Below are 23,511 nucleotides of genomic sequence, written 5' to 3' on the forward strand. Positions count from 1 at the left end.
ATTTGGACAATCTTAGCCTTCCATTCAAAATGGACGGTTGGATAAGGAAGAAGATAGAACTTTTATGCTGTAGAAAAAGAATAGAAAGCTTGCCCTAATAATAATTAAAGTTCCTTTCAATGAGGTATACACTTACAATAGAACACTATGGCTTGTGATTCATTCAAATCTCACCTACAAATCGACGCCGTTAACTTGATGGGGTGAAAGACGCCTTAGCTCCGTTGGATGCAACTCGTTCCACGTGGCGTGCTCCTCTCGATCGACTAAAAGAACTCCATCAGGCGATGATGCCCACTCGTAGTCAGAGCCCGTTGAATCTTGGCCGGAATCGTCAACGGAAAATTGGGTTTGGTCGGGAATGTTGCCGGAAAATTGGTTCTTGCCAGAGCCATGGGTGGGGTGGGTAGAAGAGATGGATTCCGGCGAGGCAGGCAGCATCCACAATGGAGTTTACTGAAAAGAGAGAGAAAGAAAGATTTGGAGTTGTTTGATCTTCTTTTCTTGTGGAAAGAAAAAGAAGAGACTTGTTTCTGCTGGATTTTGAGGCAACGAATGCGTTGGGTGAGGCAATAGGGGCATATTATCTGTAGAGGGTGAGAAGGGCTCATTAGGTACCGGTGGGTGCTGCACTTTTCGGCCATGGCCATGGCCACGCTCATGCGACTCTCTCTCTGTGAGGAGATTTCTCTCTCTCTCTCTCCCTCTCTCTGCGACACAAGATTCTAAAGAAAGCTTGATGCCCAAGATAGTAGTCTCTCTCTCTAGATGGTGCTCTCTTTCTCTCTCTAAGGTGGTCGATTGTAGGCTCTCTCTCTCTACAATATCTGCGTTGGTTTCTCTCTCCTCTCTTTCTCGTGGTAAGAAAATACGTTTTGAGTTATGTACCTTCAAATATGTAGGTCTCTGTGTCTATCTTCGTAGGACTTTCTCCATCTCTCGAGCGTGAAAATCATACACTGAAAATATCAATTAAGGGGTTGAAATTTTTTACAAAATCAGTTATTCTACCATCAGATCACAAATTATATTCCGGCCTTACTTGAGCAGGATCTGTTTTCCATTGACAATGGAGACGCACAACAATCTAGAAGATGACATAGTGCCACTAGCCCACGAAGATCGATCTCAGAACCAACGGCTGATGAGATGGCCTTGTCTGGCATACCAAAAAAAAACCCTTTTTTTTCACTTAAGAAATAAAAATAAAAATAAAAATAATCACAAATTATATTTGAGTGTTTATTTTTAAGATGAAGTTTTTATAAGGCCTAGGCTTTATGAAAACCAAATAAAGCCTCACCTTAAATCCACATCTAGAAAGAACTTTCCACCACGGAAACTCCATGATGGATCTAATATCAATTTTAAAATAAAATTTGAAATTAAAAAGAACATACAAATCTTTGGGATCTTTAAACAATTGTTTTTAGGACAAAATAGAGGGTCTAGGTAATTTTTTAACATTATACATTGTTTTTTGGGTTTGAAATACTATTTTTTTTACAATCATAATGTTGAAGTAAAAATGATCTATTTAAAGGCTTTTCAATGCTTGAATTACAATTTCGGATGAGTTATTAGGTGAAGCTTTACTTTGATAGGGCTGCAGCCGTATCAAACCATTTTCCTTATTTTTAAATTTCTATTTAAATAAAGTACATTATAAACAAATATTAAGAGTAAATTACAGATGGACCTGAAATAATTACCTAAAATACAAAATGATCCGATTATAAGTAGATATTATAAGGAAGGTCGGTCAACCCACATCTTCTTATTTTTTTACAAACTTGCGTCTCTGTCCCCTGCTAAAATCCTTCAATACCAAGTATTTCTATAATTTATAACTCCAAAAAATTCCCAAAAAATTTCGGCCATCTATCATATTTAATCTTAGCCACACATTATTATCTTAAAAAAAATGACTAAACTTGTCTCTAATGGTCATATTCCCCTTCTTTGCCCGGCCACAGGCTATTAGCTGGGTCATGACTATTAGAAAGACAGATAAGAGCATGGTTAGTGAGATATACCTATGGCTGCATTAGAAAGACAGAGAAGAGCTCGGGTAGAGAGATAGAGGAGTTAGACAGAGAAGAGCACGGATTGAGAGATAGAGGAGTTAAACAGAGACGAGCACGGGTAGAGAGATAGAGGAGTTAGACAGAGACGAGCACGGGTAGAGAGATAGAGGAGTTTGGAAGTAGAGATTTACTAGGTCTTAAAGTTTGCATATATCTAAACTTCATCTAGATCTAGGCAATGAAAACCAGAACAAGGAAACATAAAGAACATGCACAGAAAAGGGAGAAAATGATATGCCATTTTCGGCGAAAGTAGGCTCTGTTTGACATGCATTGGAACTGGGCTTTCAAGGATTGAAAACCTCTTTTTTTTATTTGAAGTTTTTTCCGATTTAAAAATAACATGTACACCTTAATTACTTCACTTGAAGTCCTGGAAATAAATGGGTTTATATAGGGCAAATGCATGTCTTTCATGGCATTTAACCATCGAGAAGCCCTCTTGATTCCAACTATTAATTATAGCTCAATACCAGCATGGGTAAGGTTCCCCAATCTTCTATTGCACTTTTGGAACACAGATCATCTCTCTTGCTTGGCTGAAGCCATAGGAACCCATTTCTTTATGGCTGAGCAGACTCTGCAAGAATACCTACTCAACATAGGGAACGGAGTCTTATAGACAATAAAATTTGAAAAATTGCCTTAACAATGTTCTTATTGGATATGTTGGAATTTATACGGTGGGTGAAACGGGCTTGGAATGCGTAATAAGAAAAGAACGAAAGAAACAATTTTGAAAATAAATTTTCCTAACGCTATGCCCTCTTTCAAGATTGTAATTTACCTCTTAAATGTACAATACCAGAATAGGTAAACCAGACAAATAAGTCCTTGGGATATATGTAATTAGAAAGGCGCTGATGATATTCACCTAATGTTGCACAAAATAGATAAGTCTACTTCGCACTAGAGTTACCTAAATTTAGATCGAAAAAGTGGCTCAGTCAGTAAGAAAATATTCAGAGAGACAATTCAAAATAGTAAAAAGTATATATAAAAAGGACTAAAACACCCTTTTTAAAGAGAGAAAAATAACGGTTATGGTGTATATTCACATGACATGTGACAAATGGGGTTTTTAGCAATCACTATGCAAGCATGCGAAGGGCAATGTGCATCATCAAGTGCCCTCACATTTGCACGTTGTTAATTATGTATTGAATCCCTAATTTTAAGAGATTTTTTTTCTTTTATTTTTGGTTTCTTATTAATTGGGGATTTATCATTAACCACCTTTCTTATCTTTTATGACTTTGTATAGGTCAGTCCTGGTTGGGTTAGAATAGATATGTGAGTCTACATTAGATAGGATAAAGTTTTCAAAAGTGATGAGAAAGTTAAAGAGGCCTCAAGTACCTAGTTTTTGGTTTTATCTTCTCTTTATATAGCGGGTTTTGTAGAGAGAGAAAATTAGTAAATAACCAAAGGAAACTAGGGTGTGTAGAGGGAGAATTGTAGATAGAAAAAAGCCTGGTGGGAGATCGAGTTTTGAGAGTCTCTCAAATAAGTGTCTTATATTTTTTTTTTTTGAATTAGTAAAAAACCATTGATTATGATCGTCTTTGTCTGTGGATGTAATCACACTTTGTGACGAATCATGTAAATTTTTTGTACAAGTGGCATGGTGGTAAGGTTTTTAATGTGAAGTGAAAAATCATTGATTATATTTGCCTATAGATGTAATCACACCTGTGACAAACCATGTAAAATCTCTTTATTGAAAATCAATCTTTCGGGTTTTAGAATTTCCACGCAGAACAAGTAGTATCAGAGCCTAGAATGTTAAGGTGCTAGACATGACATGTGACTGTTGTGCCATCAATCACACTTGCGCCTTAGCCCTCACCCACACTCTCTCCTTTATTGCATGAATATAAGACATACGAGTATTTCTATATTAATACTACTCTTTTCACACTCTACTATTCATTGTGAGACTAAAAAACCTGCTACTTTCTACTTTTTATTTATTTAAAGGGTTTCTATTAAGTTGCAACCTTAAACAATCCAGTTAAGGCTCATCTAGAAATTTTATTATAACATATAATTTTGGTGTAAAACATTTTTAGGATTATCTAAAAATCTATTTTCATATCTAATTATAAAATTTAAAAATCCAAAAATGGTAAAAATCAAGTAGATCTATAAATATATAAAAATCTTGAAAATAGCCGGCCTAGATAATGTATTGCAAAATGTACTATTTCTGGGATTCAGAATCTTTTTTTTTTTTCATATTCATACATCTCGATATTGAGATGATCAATTAGAGAGTTTTTCAACATTGAAACAACATTCTACAATGGATTTTTAAGGTGCATCCGCAATTCTATATTTTAAAGTTGCAACCTTTTATAAACTTTTCCCTTATTTAAAACCTAAGAAACCAACACAAGAATGTTTATTATTTTGAAATATACTATAGTAGTTTACTGTACTATAGCACTAAGAGAATATTATTCAGCCTTAAAACTGATGCCAAAGGAATACGAAACTTGAATCGAGGGAGATAGAAGAAGTGCTCACAAAGGGAACGAAAGAGCCGAAAAGGAGCACCACGAAGCAACACGACTCACCACAAGATGATACATGCACCAACATTGAAGGCGAAGAACAATTTACTACTCAAACCGTAGTAAGGGAATAACATGCTATGTGATTGGTGGTCCATCTGTTACCGAAATGCCCTGATGACTATAGATTTACGGCGTTTGCGAACATTACTACATCAAAGTAACACTGAATCTCATCAAACAAGAGAGTGCTGCAAATGAATGCCATGGTTCAACATGCTACATAAACAATTCACAACTTTAAAGACAGAAAGAATAAGTAGAATTGCGTTAAACATTTCTTCGATGATATTATGCCTAATTGGTAGTGAAGAATGCTCAGCGAAAATCGAGATGTAAATGAAATGTAAGTTAGTAGCATAGCACAAAATCTCTTAAATTTAGAGTATGGTGGCCTTCAGCCCTTGACATAACAAGATTTCTTGTACGGTTGTACCCAATCACAAAGCTAAACTGTAAATCACAGAGCCTAAAACTTGTCAAGTGTACATACTCTTTGACATTAATACAATGGTTGGCTCATCTCAAAAAGAGAAGGAAAAAGGAAAAAGAAAAGAAAAAGAAAAATCTTTCTTGCAATTGCTCTTCTTGCTTGAATCAAGTTTTTAAGTTTTTTGCTAGATCCTGTGCCGCTGAATTTTTACCCAGTTTTCCATGTCTCTCTCCCTCTTTCTTAATTGGTTTGGGTAGGATAGCGTGGTCTGAGCTTTACCCCAAGGAGGAAGAATGAGCACATGAAGCAACAGCCTTGGCCCAAGCTACCAACTGTGCCTTCATTTCCTTCTCATAACCAGCGTCATGTCAATACGAAAATCGCCGCACTGATATCCATGATATCAGTGCCAAACAAATTTTTTTTTTTTTTGTTATTGAAACCAGTTCGATATTATGACTGCCAAACTTTATACTAAAAAGACAAGAATATGTTCTATATTGATAGCACTAAAATTGTTTATGATAAAAATTAGAAGAGATTTCGGTATTGGACTATAAAAAAATATATTAAACCAAGAGAAGGTTTGGTACTCCTAATACATAACAATATTTTTGTAACCGCTAGCAACAATCTTAGCTCCTGTAAGTGCCAAACTCCACATCATTTTGAAAAAGAAAAGTTTATATAAGAGTGAGGCCCTAAACAATCAAATTAAGGTACACCTCAAATATTCATAAGAAGAAGTTGTTTCGATGCATAAAAATCCTCAAATCGATCATCTCAACTTCAAGATGTACGGACTTGGAAAAATATGGATTTCATGTTTTGGAAATAGTTCATCTTGTAATGCATTTTTTGGACTGTCAATTTTGACGATTTTCAAGTGTTCATAGATCTGCTCAGTCGAAACTATTTTTGAATTTTAAAGTTTATAGTTAGAGATTAAAATAAATTCTCAGGCTATCACAAAAATTTTCAATAATTAAATAACATCTTTCGATAGTATTTGAATGTGTGTCTTATTTTGATTGTTTAGGGATTCTATACAATGTGACCATTTACTTTTGGTACTAGGTGGTTACAATTATTTACGACCAGCCAATGTGAAATTTGATAGCTTGGATGTGACATAAAGTTCGAAAATTTTGTTTTTGCAGTTTGCGCTTGGTCAATAGAATAATTGCAACCAACCTATTTAACATTCAATGGACAAAATTAATGTGACCACCTCTGCATCAACGATAAATGATCTTATTTTATATTTTCCTTAAATATCTCTCAAAACACATTAAAAAAAAAAAAAAAACAACAAAAACAAAACGTTTATATTAGTTTTCCTCTAAACAACCTCTTAAAAAAGCCCATTATAAATAAGTGTTTTTTTTTTTTTCCCAAGCACTGGTATCATGGATATTTGAATGACGCCCAAACTTCTTCAAATATTACTCTTGAAAATTTATTTGAAGCACTTTTTTTTAGCATTTGTTTAAGAAATAAGCGTTCTCCCCGTGGCTAGAGTTTATTAAATTGCGTTAGAGAACACAAGGGAAATCAAAGGTGAGATTCATTTGAGAAGTAAATTGATGCAGTACATTATGCCTTTTATTTTTTGGTATGGATTTTATAAGGTTGCAATCTTAAATAATTAGCGCACTTCCAAATTTTATTATAAATGTAATCTTGGTGCCAAAAGTTTTTAGGATGGCTTAAGAATCTATTTTCATCTCTAAGTAAACAATTTTAAACTACAAAAAAATGGTTCAAATCTAATAGATATATAAACACTTGAAAATCTTGATAATGGATGGTCCAGATAATGTGTTGTAAGATAAATTGTTTTTAGGACTCAAAATCTTTTTGCTTTTCATGCTCACATATCTCGATGTCGAGACGATCAATTAGAGGATTTTTCAAGGTCAAAACAACCTTTAAAGATAGTTTTTTGAGGTGTTAAGGTTGCATACTTATATAAACATTTTTCATATTTATTTTATTATTAAAATTTGAAAAACATTTAGGTGCGTTCTGGCATCCAACTATTAAAGTGAGTCCACCCTTCCAAAATTCATCTTAAGGATAGAATTTGAATAAAAAAAAATAAGTTTAACATGATCATGAGCCCAAAAAAAAGTATTTAGTATTTGTTTTTATCAACAAATGGTAAGATTCGTGAGAGCATACAGATGTTGAATGAGGAGAAAAGAGGAGAGAACACAACATTTACGTGGTTTAGGCCGAAGCCTTACGTCCACGGATCCAAAGCCCAAACGGGCTACATCTTTACTTATTTTTGGATGAATATTTTACATCAATAAGTACCTCAATATATAGAGGAAATCACACAATTACAAGAGACAAATATAGTATAATTCGTGAAGACAAACTTGGATTGAAACATAAATGGATTCCCAAGTTGTGTTTCTGGTCCTTAATCTTGAAAATGGATTATCTAATTTATACTATTTTAAAATTACCTATAAATGTCTCAAAAATCAAGGGAGATACATTAAAAAATAAGCACACAATTCAATATGATTTTAAAAATTTATTTTTAATTTTTCTAATGGACCAATATTGTACAAAAGTAACCACCATATATGATATTTTGGATTCTCAATTTTCCATAAGACAACAGCAAAAAAAATTCCAACTGTTCACATAAAAAATCCAGGACTAAACCATCATTTATAGCAACAAACTTGAGTTTTGTGGGTTCAACCCCAGGAGGCAAAAAATAAATATAAATAAAGGACAACAAACACCAAAAATATTCATACAAAAATAACCTCAAAAAGCTATAACTAGAAAAGAAAACAGAAAAAAATTCAAAAGAAAACCCTATACCTAGAAAAGAAAAAAGGAAAAAATTTTAAAAAAAAACCCTATACCTAGAAATGAAAAAACGAATTTTTTTTTATAAAAAAAAACCTATACCTGGAAAACAAAAAAAAAAAAAAAAAAAAAAAAAGAAAAAGAAAAAGTGGACAATCCTTAAATCTTTGAAACAAGTTTCTCTTTTATTCTATGTTGATCGTGTCGGCCCTGTTGATCGAGTGATACCTGAGCTCGGACTAGGAGACGATTGACAGCTAAAGAACAAATCTCCGTCAGAGGTATTATCACCGTCCGCTTCGACGCCGTTAACATGGTGCGCAAGAGGGCTTAACGCCGTGGGATGCATCTCCTTCCTCGTGGCGGGTTCTTGCTTCCATCAGGCGATGAAGCCCACTCGTAGTCAGAGCCCGTTGAATCTTGGCCGGAATCGTCAACGGAAAATTGGGTTTGGTTGGGAATGTTGCCAGAAAATTGGTTCTTGCCTGAGCCATGGGTGGGGTGGGCAGAAGAGATGGATTGCCGGCAAGGCAGGCAGCGTCCACAATGGAGTTTACTGAAAAGAGAGAGAAAGAAGGATTTGGTGTTGTTTGATCTTCTTTTCTTGTTGAAAGAAAAGAAGAGACTTGTTTCTGCTGGATTTTGAGGCAACGAATTCGTTGGGTGAGGCAATAGGGGCATAATCCCTGTAGAGGGTGAGAAGGGCTCATTAGGTACCGGTGGGTGCTGCACTCTTCGGCCATGGCCATGGCCATGCTCATGCGACTCTTTCTCTGTGAGGAGATTTCTCTCTCTCTCTGACGCAAGATTCTAAAGAAAGCTTGATGCCCAAGATAGTAGTCTGTCTTTCTAGATGGTGCTCTCTTTCTCTCTTTAAGGTGGTAGATGGTAGGGTCTGTCTTTCTAGATGGTGTTCTCTTTCTCTCTTTAAGGTGGTAGATGGTAGGGTCTGTCTTTCTAGATGGTGCTCTCTTTCTCTCTTTAAGGTGGTAGATGGTAGGCTCTCTATCTCTCTGCAATATCTGCGTTGGTTCTATCTCCTCTCTGTAAGAAAATGCATTTTGAGTTATGTATCTTAAAATATGTAGGTCTCTGGGTCTACCTTCGTAGGACTTTTCCCATCTCTCGAGGGTGAAAATTATACTGGGAAAATATCAATTAAGGGGTGGAAATTTCTTACAAAATCATTTATTCTACCATAAGATCACAAATTACATTTTGACCTTACTTGAACAGGATCTGTTCTATTGGTTGTACGTCTTTTTCCATTGACACAATGGAGACGCACAACAATCTGGAAGATGACATAGCCACGTGGCTAGAGTGTGAATAGGACCTCACAGGGCTTCATTAGCCCAAGATGATCGCTCTCAGAACCAACGGCTGATGAGATGGCCATGTCGTTTGACAGACCAAAAAAACCTTCTTCTTTTCCTGTTAAAAAATAAAAATAAAAGTAAAAAAAATCACAAATTATATTTGAGTGTTTATTTTTAAGATGAACTTTTTATAAGGCCTAGGCTTTATGAAAACCAAATGATGCCTCACCTTAAATCCTCATCTAGAAAGAACTTTCCATCACGGAAACTCCATGATGGCTCTAATATCAATTTTCAATACCAAAAATAAAATTTGAAACTAAAAAAAGCATACAAATCCTTGGGATCTTTAAACAATTGTTTTTAGGACAAAATAGAGGGTCTAGGTAATTTTTTAACATTATACATTGTTTTTTGGGTTTGAAATACTATTTTTTTCACAATCATAATTTTTAAGTCAAAATGATCAATTTAAAGGTTTTTCATTGCTTGAATTACAATTTCGGATGAGTTATTAAATGAAGCTTTACTTTGATAGGGCTGCAGCCCGATCAAACCATTTCCCTTATTTTTAAATTTCTATTTAAATAAAGTACATTATAAAAAAATATTAAGTGTAAATTACAACCAGATCTCAAATAATTACCTAAAATACAAAATGATCCGATTGTAAGTAGATATTGTAAGGAAGGCCGGTCAATCCACATCTTCTTATTTTTTTACAAACTTGCGTCTCTGTCCGCAGCTAAAATCCTTCAATACCAAGTATTTTTATAAACTCATATCTCTAAAAAATTCTCACAAAATTTCGGCCATCTATCATATTTAATCTTAGCCACACATTATTAACTTAAAAAAAATGACTAAACTTGTCTCTAATGGTCATATTCCCCTTCTTTGCCCGGCCACAGGCTATTAGCTGGGTCATGACTATTAGAAAGACAGATAAGAGCACGGTTAGTGAGATATACCTATGGCTGCATTAGAAAGACAGAGAAGAGCACGGGTAGAGAGATAGAGGAGTTAGATAGAGAAGAGCACGGGTAAAGAGATAGAGGAGTTAGACAGAGACGAGCACGGGTAGAGAGACAGAGGAGTTAGATAGAGAAGGTATTAGACAGAATGGGCACATTTAGATTGACAAAAGTGTTAGAGAAACGTGATAGTTAGAGAGAGGAGGAAGAGAGAAATGGCATTGTTAGAGAGGATTTAGAGAGAGAAATAGCATGTTCCATAGATAAATGCAATAAAGAGATATAGAGAGGGAGAAAGGTCATGGTAGGGAAAAAAACAGAAAAAAAGACGAGGGGTGAGCTTCCTGGATGAGCGAACTTTAATGGAAGATGGAAGCAATGGTTATCATTTCTCGAGAACCTATAATTTCTAAAAATCAGGTTGCTATAGTACTTCCTATCAACAAACAAAGAAGTACTACAATAAACTAGAACTTCTATCTTATGGGCCTGGATGTTCCAATTATCAATGTTCTTAAAGATGGATGCAAATAAATATGAGGTCCATCTAAAAACAATTGAAAGAAACGGTCCAAATGTTTTCTTAATGGGTGCAGTTTCTATAAGGTTGCAATATTAAACAATCCAATAAAGGCATCTCCAAATTTTATCATAACATGTAATTTTGGTATAAAAACTTCTTAAGATTATCTAAAAATCTTTTTTCATATCTAATTATAAAGTTTTAAACTCCAAAAATGGTTACAATCAAGTAGATCTATAAATATATGAAAATCTTAAAAATGGACGGTCTAGATAATGTGTTGCGAGATGCACTATATCTAGGACTATAAATATTATTATTTTTCTCATATTCCTACCTCTCGATATCGAGAGGATCAACTAGAGGGTTTTTCCAACATTAAAACGACCTTTTCCAATAGATTTTTGAGGTGCATCGGTAATTCTACATTTTAAAGTTGCAACCTAATATAAACTTTTTCCTTTCTTAATAGAAGTATTATATTTAGTTTATTAAATTGATTTATTTTTTCATATTCATGAACCCATGTTAGAGATTACATATCTTTATAAGTCCAAAAGACCATCTAGAAAATAGATTTATTCAATGGCTGCATTTCTACATTTTGGCCCGCATGCTAATCGCATCCATAAAAGAATATGCACATACAACAGAATTGGTGTATTTCCAAAGATAGCAAGGTGATACCATAGTAAGGGTATCTACCCCTGAATGGCACTCCTTGTAACATGGTGAGGATGGATCCCGCTCAATATGTCTCAAGTTTGGTTGATTGTTGGGATGAATCTCGATGGGATTTGAATTACCGTTGAGAAAACTTCAGTCTCACCACCATCTAGCAATTTTACCTCTAGATGCACATCACCATCTAGGGCTCGAGTCTCTGCCTGCGTATCAGCCCCTCAAAAATGTTTCTTTTGGATATTATTGCACTTTCCCAAAACCCTTTCAGTTCGAGTCCATCGAATTAAGCTTCAGGTTTTTTCCTAGAGGAGGTTTTCACGCACCAAGTCAGTTCCTTCTATTTTGACAAACAGTTTTTGTTATGAAATCATCTTGGTCTATTGCAAACTACTCAGTTGTTTCATTTAGCCTTTAGGTGGGTATTCTGGAGAGGGAATATCTGTTTCATGGCTTTTGATAGAGAGTTTATAAATCTTTGTATTCTTTGTTTGTTCCTGCATAAATATTTTTGGGTCTCGTAGAAGAGAGTTTGCGTATCCGTCCGTGGATATAATTGCTAAAACTGCATAAATCTCTATGTGTTGCTCTATTATTTTTTACACAATTTTTAATTTTCTTTTATTTTTACTCAAATTTTTGGTTTTGACCCTCTGCACATGCGGAATTAGAGGTTGCTCAAAGAGGAGATTGTTGTATTTTGGAATTTGGACTGAACAATGTGTGGTGATCATAATCCCAAGACAGTTATTGCAGTCCCAAAGTGAGGGAATCAATTGATTGGTGAGTTGTATTGTTTTTACTATATTGTGTTGGTAGTACACTTGCCCTCAAAACGTTGGGGTAACCATTGTTTGTTTTGTACTTGGAGTCTATAAGAATAGAACCACATGAATTTGCAATGAGAAGCAGCATACTGGTTTAAACAAATGAAGCCCTAGAACTACAAAATGTTATTTTCACGTAACTGCATCATTTTAAATGGTGTGATGCGGCCTCATACTATAAAAATAAGGTGCGCCTAAAAAATCTAGTAGAAAAGAGATTTTTCGAAGTTAAAAACTTTCCAATTGATGATCTTAATCTCGAGATGTATGGATATAGAGATAAAAGAATTTGAAGTCCTAAAAATAGTTCATCTTATAACAATTTATCTAGACCGTCTATTTTCAAGATTTTTAAGTGTTTATAGATATTCCACCATTTTTGGAGTTTTTAATTTCACAAATAGGATTAAATATGAATTTTCAAGGCATCTTTAAGTTTTCGACATTGAAACTCCATATTCCAGCAAAATTCAAAGAAGCACCTTATTTGTATATTTGTATAGTATATGGTAGGCACTTTACAGAAACCTCACCCTATGTTATGTAGGCAACTGCATAAGGAAACCGCCCTATGTTGTATAGGCAACTACATAAAAAAACCCCATCAGAAAATGCCCGTACCCAAAACCCCAATGGTGGCCTAATAATTTATTTTATCTCCAATAATAAAATTTGAAACTAAAAAAATGGTGTAGATCTGACATATCTACGAAGACTCATAAATGGATGGAAAAAATATTTTAATTTTTAGGGCTTTAAATCAATTTTGTATTCGTTCATTATTGTCATGGTCTAAACGATAAATTGAGGGTTCTCTAGCACAAAAAACTCTATTTTGACTTTACTTTTTATTGTTGTGTAGGACTCGCCTCATGAAGGGCCTACTTGTGAAGTCCTTATAACTCGGTGGGGTAGAGCACTGGGCCAAAAGCACAAAAAATATTTGAAAAATTTGAAAATTTGAAAAGTAAAGAAAGCATAGATTTAAAAAAATAAAAGTATACAAAGATACTATTTATTTTTTAGTACAATGAAGTCACAATCACTCTTGTCCGTCAAATTTTATTTTAAATCAGGTAGTTATGAATGTGTCATTGGCTAGAAGTTTCTATAAGTCCTAGGCTTTATGAAAACCACATAAAGCCTCACCTCAAATCATCATCCGAAAAATACTTTCAGCGACAGATATCTCTATGATGGCTCTAAAATCAGTTTCAACACCGATAATAAAATTTGATACTAAAAAAATGGTAAAAATATTGCAGATTGGTGAACATTTATTTTTAAAGCTAATTAGACGGTCTAGATAATGTATTAACAATGTACATTATTTTTAGATTCTGAAATCCTAATATTTTTATATTTTTTTGCTATCACAATGTTCAAGTCAAGATGATCGATGTCAAGGTTTTCCAATTCTTGACTTGTAATTTTGGATGAGTTATGGAATGACGATATACTTATTTTGAAAGGGCTGCAGCCCCATCAAACCGTTTTCCTTATAACATTGGTCACCAAAATAGCAGAATGTGCGACAACAAATTTATTGCTTCTAAACCATGCGAAATGAAGTAGTGGATTGTTCAAAGGGATGTCCTCTCTTTCTCTCTCCCTCTCTCTCTCTCTGGAGTATCATATTTTATTTCTGTGACCACACTCTGATTACCGTAATCTTGCGCGAAAATTTTCAAAAGTGTTTCTCCACAACAATATATCTACTATCCTTTTGAATGTGGTAAGTGTATTAACTTAATATGGTAATAGCAGGGTTTAAAAAATCACCGAGTCGAGCCGGACTAGCTCGGTTCGACACGAGAATCGCCTGAGAACGAGCCGGTTTCACGAATAAATCGGGAATCGCCCGTGTCTAGAGAGAACTGGGCGATTCCCAATAGTGAATCGCGAGTCAGACCGAGTCACTAGCAAGAACACTGGCTGCATAGTATTCTTCACGGGATTTCAATTTTTTTTATCATTTTGTTATCGATTTTCAACTTTTTCAACCTTATGAATGAATCTTGCAGGCTTTAATTCAAATTTCTCATCCATTTCAATCAATAAAACAAATTAAAAAGCACCGTTTTTATTAACAAATTTGGATCGAAGAGTGAGTTTTAGGGTTTCCGCCATTTCACTGATTTCAAGCGAAAGAACGCATCATTTTTATAAAATTTCAGGATGAGTGATCGTAAAAGTGTTGGTCAGAATTTTTTGTTCATAATTTGTGATTATCTTGGAGGAATACATATCAAATTTGAGTTTGAAGGCACGGATGCACGAAGAACAGGTAAGAACTGTGTTTTTTTTTTTTTCCCTCAAGGAGATCAAAATCAGTCAATATTTTGCAAATCATGCATTAAATTTATAGGTTTTTGATTCGTTGTAGTGTTGTTTATCATCACATGTATTCAATTTGATTATAGTTATTCAATATGAGTTGGATTTTTGAGAAAAAAAGATTGATGTCTGTTAAAAAAAAATGGACTGAGTTTTTTTTTTTTTCTTGCCATTCTCTCAAGTTAAGTAAATATTTTACAAATAATGTGTTGAATTTATAGGGTTTTGCTTCGTTATGGTGTTGTTTATCCTCACATGTATTCAATTTTATCTGATTTATTCAATTTGAGCTTTTTTTTTGAGATTGAATGATTGATATCTGTGAAGAACTGCGTTTTTTTTTTTTTTTCCTCAATTCAATCAATTTTATTCAATATTTTGATAATAATGTGTTATTATTATAGGGCTTTGATTCCTTATTGTGTTATTTATCAAAACATGTATTCAATTTGACGTAATTTATTCGATTTGAGGCAGATTTTTGAGTTGGAATGACTGATGTTAGGTTGGTCTGTGAAGAACTGGGTTTTTTTTTTTATTTATTCATGATCAATTTTTTTGAGAAATCGTGATTTTATGAAAAAAAATTTTTGATTATCATGAGGAATTAAACAATATTGTAAATTTTTATTTTTAAATTTCTAGTTCAAAAAATCGCATGTTGATAGATTATTTATCTAAAAGAATACTTGTTATTATATTTTTAATGTAAAACTGTATTTTTTAATTTCTTGTTAATACAAAAAAATACATTAACAAATACTTGTTGTTAAACTGTATTATATTTTTAATGTAGTTTTGCATTAAAAATGTATTTTTAATTTTTTAAATTTTTAATGCAAAAAATACATGTTGTTAAACTATATTATCATGACGAATTAAAGTGAATATCATTGTAAAAAAAATCGTGGCATGTTATTATATTTTTAATGTAAAACTGTATTTTTAATTAGTTGTTAATGCAAAAAAATACATTAACAAATACATGCTGCTAAACTGTATTATATTTTTAATGCAGTTTTGCATCAGAAAAGTATTTTTAATATTTTAATTTTTTATTGCAAAAAAGACAGATTGTTAAACTGTATTATAATGAGAAACTAAAGTGAATACCATTGTAAAAAAATCGTGGCATGTTATTATATATTTTAATGCAAAATTGTATTTTTTAATTTGTTGTTAATACAAAAAAATACATTAACAAATGCATGCTGTTAAACTGTATTATATTTTTAATGTAGTTTTGCATTAAAAATGTTTTTAAAATTTTTTAAATTTTTAATGCAAAAAGTACATGTTGTTAAACTGTATTATCACGAGGAATTAAAGTGAATATCATTGTAAAAAAATCATGGCATGTTATTATATTTTTAATGCAAAACGATATTTTTTACTTTGTTGTTAACTCAAAAAAATACATTAACAAATACATGCTGTTAAACTGTATTATATTTTTAATGTAGTTTTGCATTAAAAATGTATTTTTAATTTTTAAAATTTTTAATGCAACATGTTGTTAAATTGTATTATCATGAGGAATTAAAATGAATATCATTGTAAAAAAATCATGGCATGTTATTATATTTTTAATGCACAACGGTATTTTTTAATTTGTTGTTAATGCAAAAAAATAGATTAACAATTACATGCTGTTAAACTGTATTATATTTTTAATGCAGTTTTGCATTACAAATGTATTTTTAATTTTTAAAATTTTTAATGCAAAAAATACATATTGTTAAATTGTATTATCAAGAGGACTTAACGTGAATGTCATTGTAAAAAAATCGTGGCATGTATGACAATTATATTATCTTGCAATTTTCAATTTTATTATTAAATTTTTAATGCAAAAAATGTATATTCTTGATAATTGAGTTGTAGCCATATTTGGAGCTTGGATTTTTTATTATATTAGCTTGCATAGTTGTAATTGAGATGTACGACTATTTGTGATCATTTCAATCGAGTTGGGATGGTGCCGACTATATCATTGTAAATTTTATTTGTGGCATTGTGAATGACTATATCATTGTAAATGTTTTTTGTGTCAAATATACGTGTAGTGGCATTATAGAAGACTATATTAATGTATTTTTTTTCTTGATTCTAAGTGTGACTTATACAGACTTTTTTTTATCTATAATGTTGTGTAAATATTTTCTTTTTTTCTGTAGGAACTAATTCATGTTTGTCGAAATGAAGATTTGTGACAAATCCATATGTATATGCATTGTGAATTACAATACCGTTATAAATATATTTTTTATTGATACTATATCAATGTAAATTTATTGTTCTATATGTAGTGGCTGATATAGGCTATTTTTATCTATAATGTTGCATAAATAAATTATTTTTCCCAGTAGGAATTAAAATATTTTTGTCAATAGAAGTATTTTACATTAACAACAAATATAACTTCATGAACTACCCCTACATATTATCACTACGCATGATGATTATTTTTCATGTTGAGTTGTCAGGTTAATTTTTAACCTTTTACATTTTAAAGTTGAACCATGGCAAGATATGCGGAAGACCCTGCATGGCAACATGGGGTCAAGCTTGATCCCAATAAAAAAGACAAAATTATTTGTAATTACTGCGAAAGAGTGATAAGTAGTGGGATACATAGGTTCAAACAACATTTGGCAGGGGTTAAAGGAGATGTTTCTGTATGCAATAATGTCCCTTATAATGTAAGAAAGCATATGACAACATTTTTCAAGATTACCAAAGGTAAAAAAATTGCAAAGCAAAGGATGGATGAGGAGATAGCTAGTTTATATACGTCATCAAGCAAGAATGATCCAGAAGAGCAATATAATATTGACTTGGAGATGGCCACAAGAATGTGTTTACATGAAACATATCAAAGGGAACGCGGGTTTAGAATGCCTGGTGGTTATGACGTGGGCATGCATGGTAGGCCTAGCTCAAACATACAGGGCGTGCCTAGCTCGAGCATGTATGGTGAGCCCAACTCAAATATGTATGGAGGGGTTGGTGGCAATATGTATCAAGAGGAATCAGACGTCGAAGAAATTGTTTCTAGCTTACCTAGGAGTGCCAGTATTGCAGGTCATGGTTGTATAGACCCATTTCTCTCAAAGCCTAAGTTAGAACAGATGACCCTCAAAGGCATCGTGAAAGGAACGGGAAACATGTTGGGCAGATATATAGGAAAATGGTTCTACGATAAAGGGATCCACTTTGATGCAACTAATACCCCATATTTTCCACCTATAGTCAACGCAATCCGGAGAGCCGGGCTCGCGGTAAAACCCCCTACGGCATATGAGCTCAGTGGGCCAATATTAGATGAAGAGGTGGATGAAGTTAGAAAGTTGATCGAAGAATGTAAACAAAGTTGGCCAAGAACAAGCATTACACTCATGAGTGCTGGTTGGTTGAATAAAGTTGGCAAAAAAGAGTTTGAAAAATTCTTGTCCTATTCCCCAAAAGGTACAGCGCTTTTGTCTAGCAAAGACGTATCAAGGACGAAGAAGGATGCAAACTTCTCCGTACGACTATAGGATCAGTTAGTGGAGGAGGTAGGAGATAAGCATATAGTCCAGTTTATTATGGACAATGTACGTGCATCTTAATTGTGAAGGAGACTCTACATGAAGAGTCTAGTATGGATCCCGTGCTGCACACAACATCGATCTGATGTTATAGAAGATCGTTGAGATCAAAATTGTGAAGGAGACTCTACAGGAAGCGAGGTTGGTGTCAATATTTATATATAATCATTCTAAAAGTTTATTTTTGTTTAGAGAATAGTCTAAGAAAAAAGAGATAATCAGGCCTGTCATAACCCGCTTTGCGACAGATTACTTGGATGTGGATTCTATTTGAGAATCTAAAGGTGCATTAAAGAGATTGTTTACCAGTGAAGAGTGGTTAAATGACCGCCTTTCGAAGTCCAATACAGGGCTAAAAGTGGACGAAATAGGAGGCTCCGGACTTGATGTTCCAGTATCGTAGAGGCCACTGCCCATTTGGTCACGGTGTTAAGAATGGTGGATGCTGACAAGAAAGCTACCATGGGCATCCTTTATGAAGGTATCGAGAGGGTCAAATCAGCTATTAGGGAGAAGTGTAGTTCTACTAGTAAAGTGATCGAGATTATAGAAAGAAGGTGGAACACCAAATTTGGACGTCCAATTCATTATGCACGTAAATATATATTTATATAATTAGAATTTTTCATTATAAATTATTTTTTTATGAAATTTTAAATGACATTTCTCTATCTATATATTTTCCACGTTACTACTTCAACTCAAAATTTTTCTATTTGACACCAGAACATCGTCACAAGATTATGGAACGGGTCAGATACATTATTGCCAAGTTAGAGAGAAGCCATCGAAACCACGTAGCAGCAATACAAGAGGTATTATTTAATATTTCGGTAAGAATTTGATTGAGTTGTTATATTTATGAGGAATAATACACTAAAATGAAATATTTTGTTTTAATTTGCTATGTATAGGGATGCTATAGGATCCTTCGGAACTAGATTGGTCAGGAATTCTTGAATTAAGATGGATCCAGGTTATCCCCTAACTAATATTTTATTCATTCATATATTTAATCTTATGAATTGTTCTTACCCTTACAATGCTTTTTGTATTTTCATCCAGCTGAATGGTGGGAGATATATGGTAGTGATGCACCTCACCTAAATAGGATAGCAATCAAGGTGCTCTCCCAGACATGTTCTGATATTGATTGTGAGGGAAACTGGAGTATGTTCCAATGGTGGCACACTACTAGAAGAAATCGACTCGCTTCGGAGAAGCGTCATAAACTAGTCTACGTTCATTATAACTTAAACCTCCGAGAGCGACAAATAAGAACGAAGCTTGAAGACTATGGGCCGATAGACTTGGACACAATATTTGTCACAGACACAGCAAAACAATGGGTAGTAGAAGAAGAGGAGCCAGTGTTGCACAAGAGAGCGTTCCTTGAGGCTATCGGTGAAGGAGATCTTGAAGAAGGTGATGAACAACATGAAAGAGGAAGCAGCATGGATTAAATAAGTTATCTCACCAAAATTTGGAGTCATAGAATTAAGTTTAAAAGTGATTTTACCTGAGAGAGTAAATGAACATTCTACTCCTGAAGGAGTAGGATATCTTTTGGATTTTGTGTTATTCAGCAAAAAATGGATTTTAAGTTTTTGAATACGTAGATCTTGTCCTACCAAAATTGGACAATTCTTATTCAATCATAAGATGTTTATTTTTTTGAGGCTCACATAGAGCTCCTATGTTAAATTCTTTTCCTTGTTTGAGGTGGGTTCTAAGGTTCTAAAGGCTAGATCACCAAAACTTGGGTAAAAAAAATATCCCTAACACATGTTTTACACCAATGGAATAAATAAACAATATGCTCCTGCAGGAACATAAAATGTTTTCGACCGGATAAAGTAAATACCCGGACAAAACCTATGGTAGGAGGTTCCAGTATTTTAAGATCCAAAATTTTGGATCGCTTACCCATTGTAACGATCCAGATCTACCGAAATAGTGGAAAGTAAAACGTTACAAACAATAATTGGGGGATTCATGGCGGACAGTTCTATATCAGAGCCCACTCACTAAATCTGATCCTAATAAGCAATTCTTAATCAAGAAACTCCAGTTTTAAAAACACTTGTAGGTTATGAGGCTAAGTGTAGAATATAACCACTCCCCATTGTCCTCAAACTCCGCCGTTCCAACTCGGAACCGGCCGGTCAAACCGGAACTGTGACTGGCTGATCCGATTTTTTTCAGTTTTGGTTGTCCGGCCAGTATATATATATCCTAAAATTCAAAGAATTTATTTGTAATGTGTGTTTTTAAAAAAGAATTTATCATTTTGGAAAAGAATGGAGAGTGTTTTGGCTATGAATACTTATATTTACATTTTCCCATCTTTTTTTGAAATTTTTTGAAAATTCCGCTGGCACAAATCGATTTTTTTCACTACTTTTCAACTTCCTTTGCATGTGCTTTGTTTAACACTTTTTTTACTAGTATGGACCTACCCGGTTAGGGCAGTTGAACAGGCTAGCTCAATGGTTACTCGGACCCCACTTGGCCCTTGGTCGGTTTCTGAGGCCGGTTCGATTTTTGAAATAAGCTAAAATAAATTTTGTGTTAGGCCCATAACCTTCTTTTATCTGAACATTTATGGGATCTATGCATCATTGGTCCAATCAAAACACAATAATTGTATAGTGGAAATGGGTCATTGAAATCAATTAATATATTTGTAGACGCTTCTAATAAACCTCAAGGAAACAATCATTATATGTCGATGAAATTAAATGCGACATTATACTCTATTCAGTAACGTAAACAGTTGAAATCACATTAGTTCAACCACATATCCGTTGAAATTGCCTTATTTCATACCTAAAACATACCATTGTGTGTGTATTGAATTTGATAGTCGAACTAAAAATTTCACTCGTTGATTCTCCGGGGATCCTTTCATTTTTTTGTTTTTTTTTTATCAAAGACAAAATCTTCTATAAGATCTTGTTCTTCATCTATGCACGCATTAAAAGTTGATGACGAATCCTAATCTACAACATGATGATTTTGGAAAAGACCTGCGTTAAAATCAAGAACGTCCACTTTCAAATTGAAAACCCTAGATTCTCTTATGTCTAGGTCGCTTATTACTTTTCTCTTCACTTGACTCCTCACATGGAACACAATAGTTAAATGGGTTGTACTTTACATTTTCTTGGGCAGAACGATCACCATTTTACCCACAAGTGATGTTCGCAAGTTGTCGTGCAAGCAGCTTAACTTACCTCTTGAGAACTTCAATTTCTTCATCTCTGGCATCACAAGGTAGATCTATGAGAGTTCCCCTTCCTCGACCCCTTCCCACTGCCATGGGTTCATCGAAATACAAACTCTAGCTAGAGAATCAAGAAATCCTAGATGAAATTAGCAAGAACTAGGTTGAATTGGGCAAACCTTGGGCGCAAATCAACAAACTTTAGGTTGAAACCAGCAATCACTTGCCCAAAATCAACATACCTTATATTTGATTTCAAATTCATACCCTTGTATGAATCCTTGGCTCTGATACCTATTGATGTAGAAAAAAAAAAAAACATCTAATAATCTATTGATTGGAAAATAAAATAGGAAACCTACAAGTCAAGCTTCAATAGTTATTCACTGGTTAAAACAACAAATGATCTCAAAACCCAGCTCTCTAATCTAATTTCTCAAGATCCCTATGTGTAATAAAAGATCTTATATAGGACCTAAGAAATCCGGACTCCAATATAGTACTAATTAAAATAAAATTTGTAATAACATTTTTACCTCTTGATGAAACAAACTATTCCATAAATACTCTTAACTACTTTCCTAACAACTCCTAAAATCTTAAAAAATATAAAAAACCCTATAATGCCCAAACAGAATTAAAAGCTATAAAAATAAACCCTAAAATTACAAAAATACATCTCTAAATTCTAATAAGAAAATTTTAAAATACAAGGCATAATGTTCTGCATCAATTTTCTTCCTAAATGGATCTCACCATTTATTTCCCTCATGTTCTCTAACGCAATATAATAAACTCTAGCTCAGGGGAGGGCGCTTAGTTTGCACTTCATTCAAATATCCATAATAACTGCGCTTGGGTAACAAAAATCACTCATTTATACTGGGTTTTCTCGAAGTTGTTTTGAGGGAAATTAACATGAACTTTTTTTGTTTTTAGAGATATTTAAAAATAAAAAAAAAATATCTTCTAAGATGTTTATTTTTTCAAAATGGCCTTGAGTTTGGAACTTTCAGAACCAAACTAATATTGTAGTCTAGCAGTTACAAAAAAATTATTAGGTACTAGGACTCCCAAACATTGTCTTGGCTTAATATATTGTTCAGTACTCCAATACCCAAAAAAACAAATCTTCCTTTTTTCAACATAAACCATTTTAGTACTATCATTATAAAATATATTCAAGTCTTTTTACTTATAGAATCAAGTTTGGTAGTCATGATACCGAACTTGTTTTTGTTAAAAAAAAAACAAATGGTGGTCAATTGACATTACCGAACTCGATTCTGCAAGAAAAAATACAAGTTTCTTGAAAAAAAAAAAAAATTGGATTTATTTGGTAATGAGTACTGAAGAAGAGCACTAGTTTTGCAATAGTGAGGCTACAAAATTGGTTAGAGACTCTCATTACCAATCTTAAAGCCACGTTAGGAAGAAAAAAAAAAGGAGTTAGGAAATAAGGAACAACTTCATAAAATTTTTTAAAAAATATACGGGTTTACTGCTATTCTTGGGGTGTTTTTGTTTTGGATGCATTGGCTTGGTTTGTTAAAAGGTTTCTTGCAAGCTGGGTATCTCACCAACGTACCAATCTCCGGGCAGTCCTGCAAATAAAAGGGAAATGAGATTGTGGACTAGGAAACAACTTATCTTTGTCACGAGGATGTAACAATTACTCGTCGCCATTAGATGTTAAATTAAATGGCATGGGATGTATCATGAACTTCTATAATGTTTATTTTTTTGAGTCTAGTTATTGACACTCTTATAACCACACAATTTAAAATCTGACAAAAAGAGTGCTTATGACCTTCTCATACCAAAAATAAATAATCTATTTATATATTTTTCCATTTATTATGTCGTTATAATTCGGTCCATGAATTTTTCAATATTTCAAAATCTTAGAGAGTGAGGGATCATTAATATTCTATGGGTTGGTAATGTGGACGCTTAAAAGGTGCATCAGACCATTTTAATGGTCCACATTGAATCATGCTCATCCAAGGGCCAATAGGGAATCTTGTTTTTTATTTTTTATTTTTTATTTAAAAATAATTTCAATCTGAAATTTTGGTTATAAGTTCATTTTTATAAATAAGA

The 23,511-nt window shown here is 33.4% G+C and overlaps 1 non-coding gene across 1 annotated transcript; it reads left to right on the forward strand.

The window, feature by feature from the left end:
- Window positions 1-9,149: 9,149 nt before the first annotated feature.
- On the forward strand, window positions 9,150-9,345 carry LOC148779562 (small nucleolar RNA U3). Its single transcript, XR_016046629.1, has one exon. It is a non-coding gene; the product is annotated as a small nucleolar RNA U3 (small nucleolar RNA).
- Window positions 9,346-23,511: the final 14,166 nt, after the last annotated feature.

This window comes from Amborella trichopoda, chromosome 12 (genome assembly GCF_054954075.1).
Source record: "Amborella trichopoda isolate Santa Cruz 75 chromosome 12, AtrichopodaSantaCruz75HAP2 v2.0, whole genome shotgun sequence".
NCBI classification, from domain to species: Eukaryota; Viridiplantae; Streptophyta; class Magnoliopsida; order Amborellales; family Amborellaceae; genus Amborella; species Amborella trichopoda.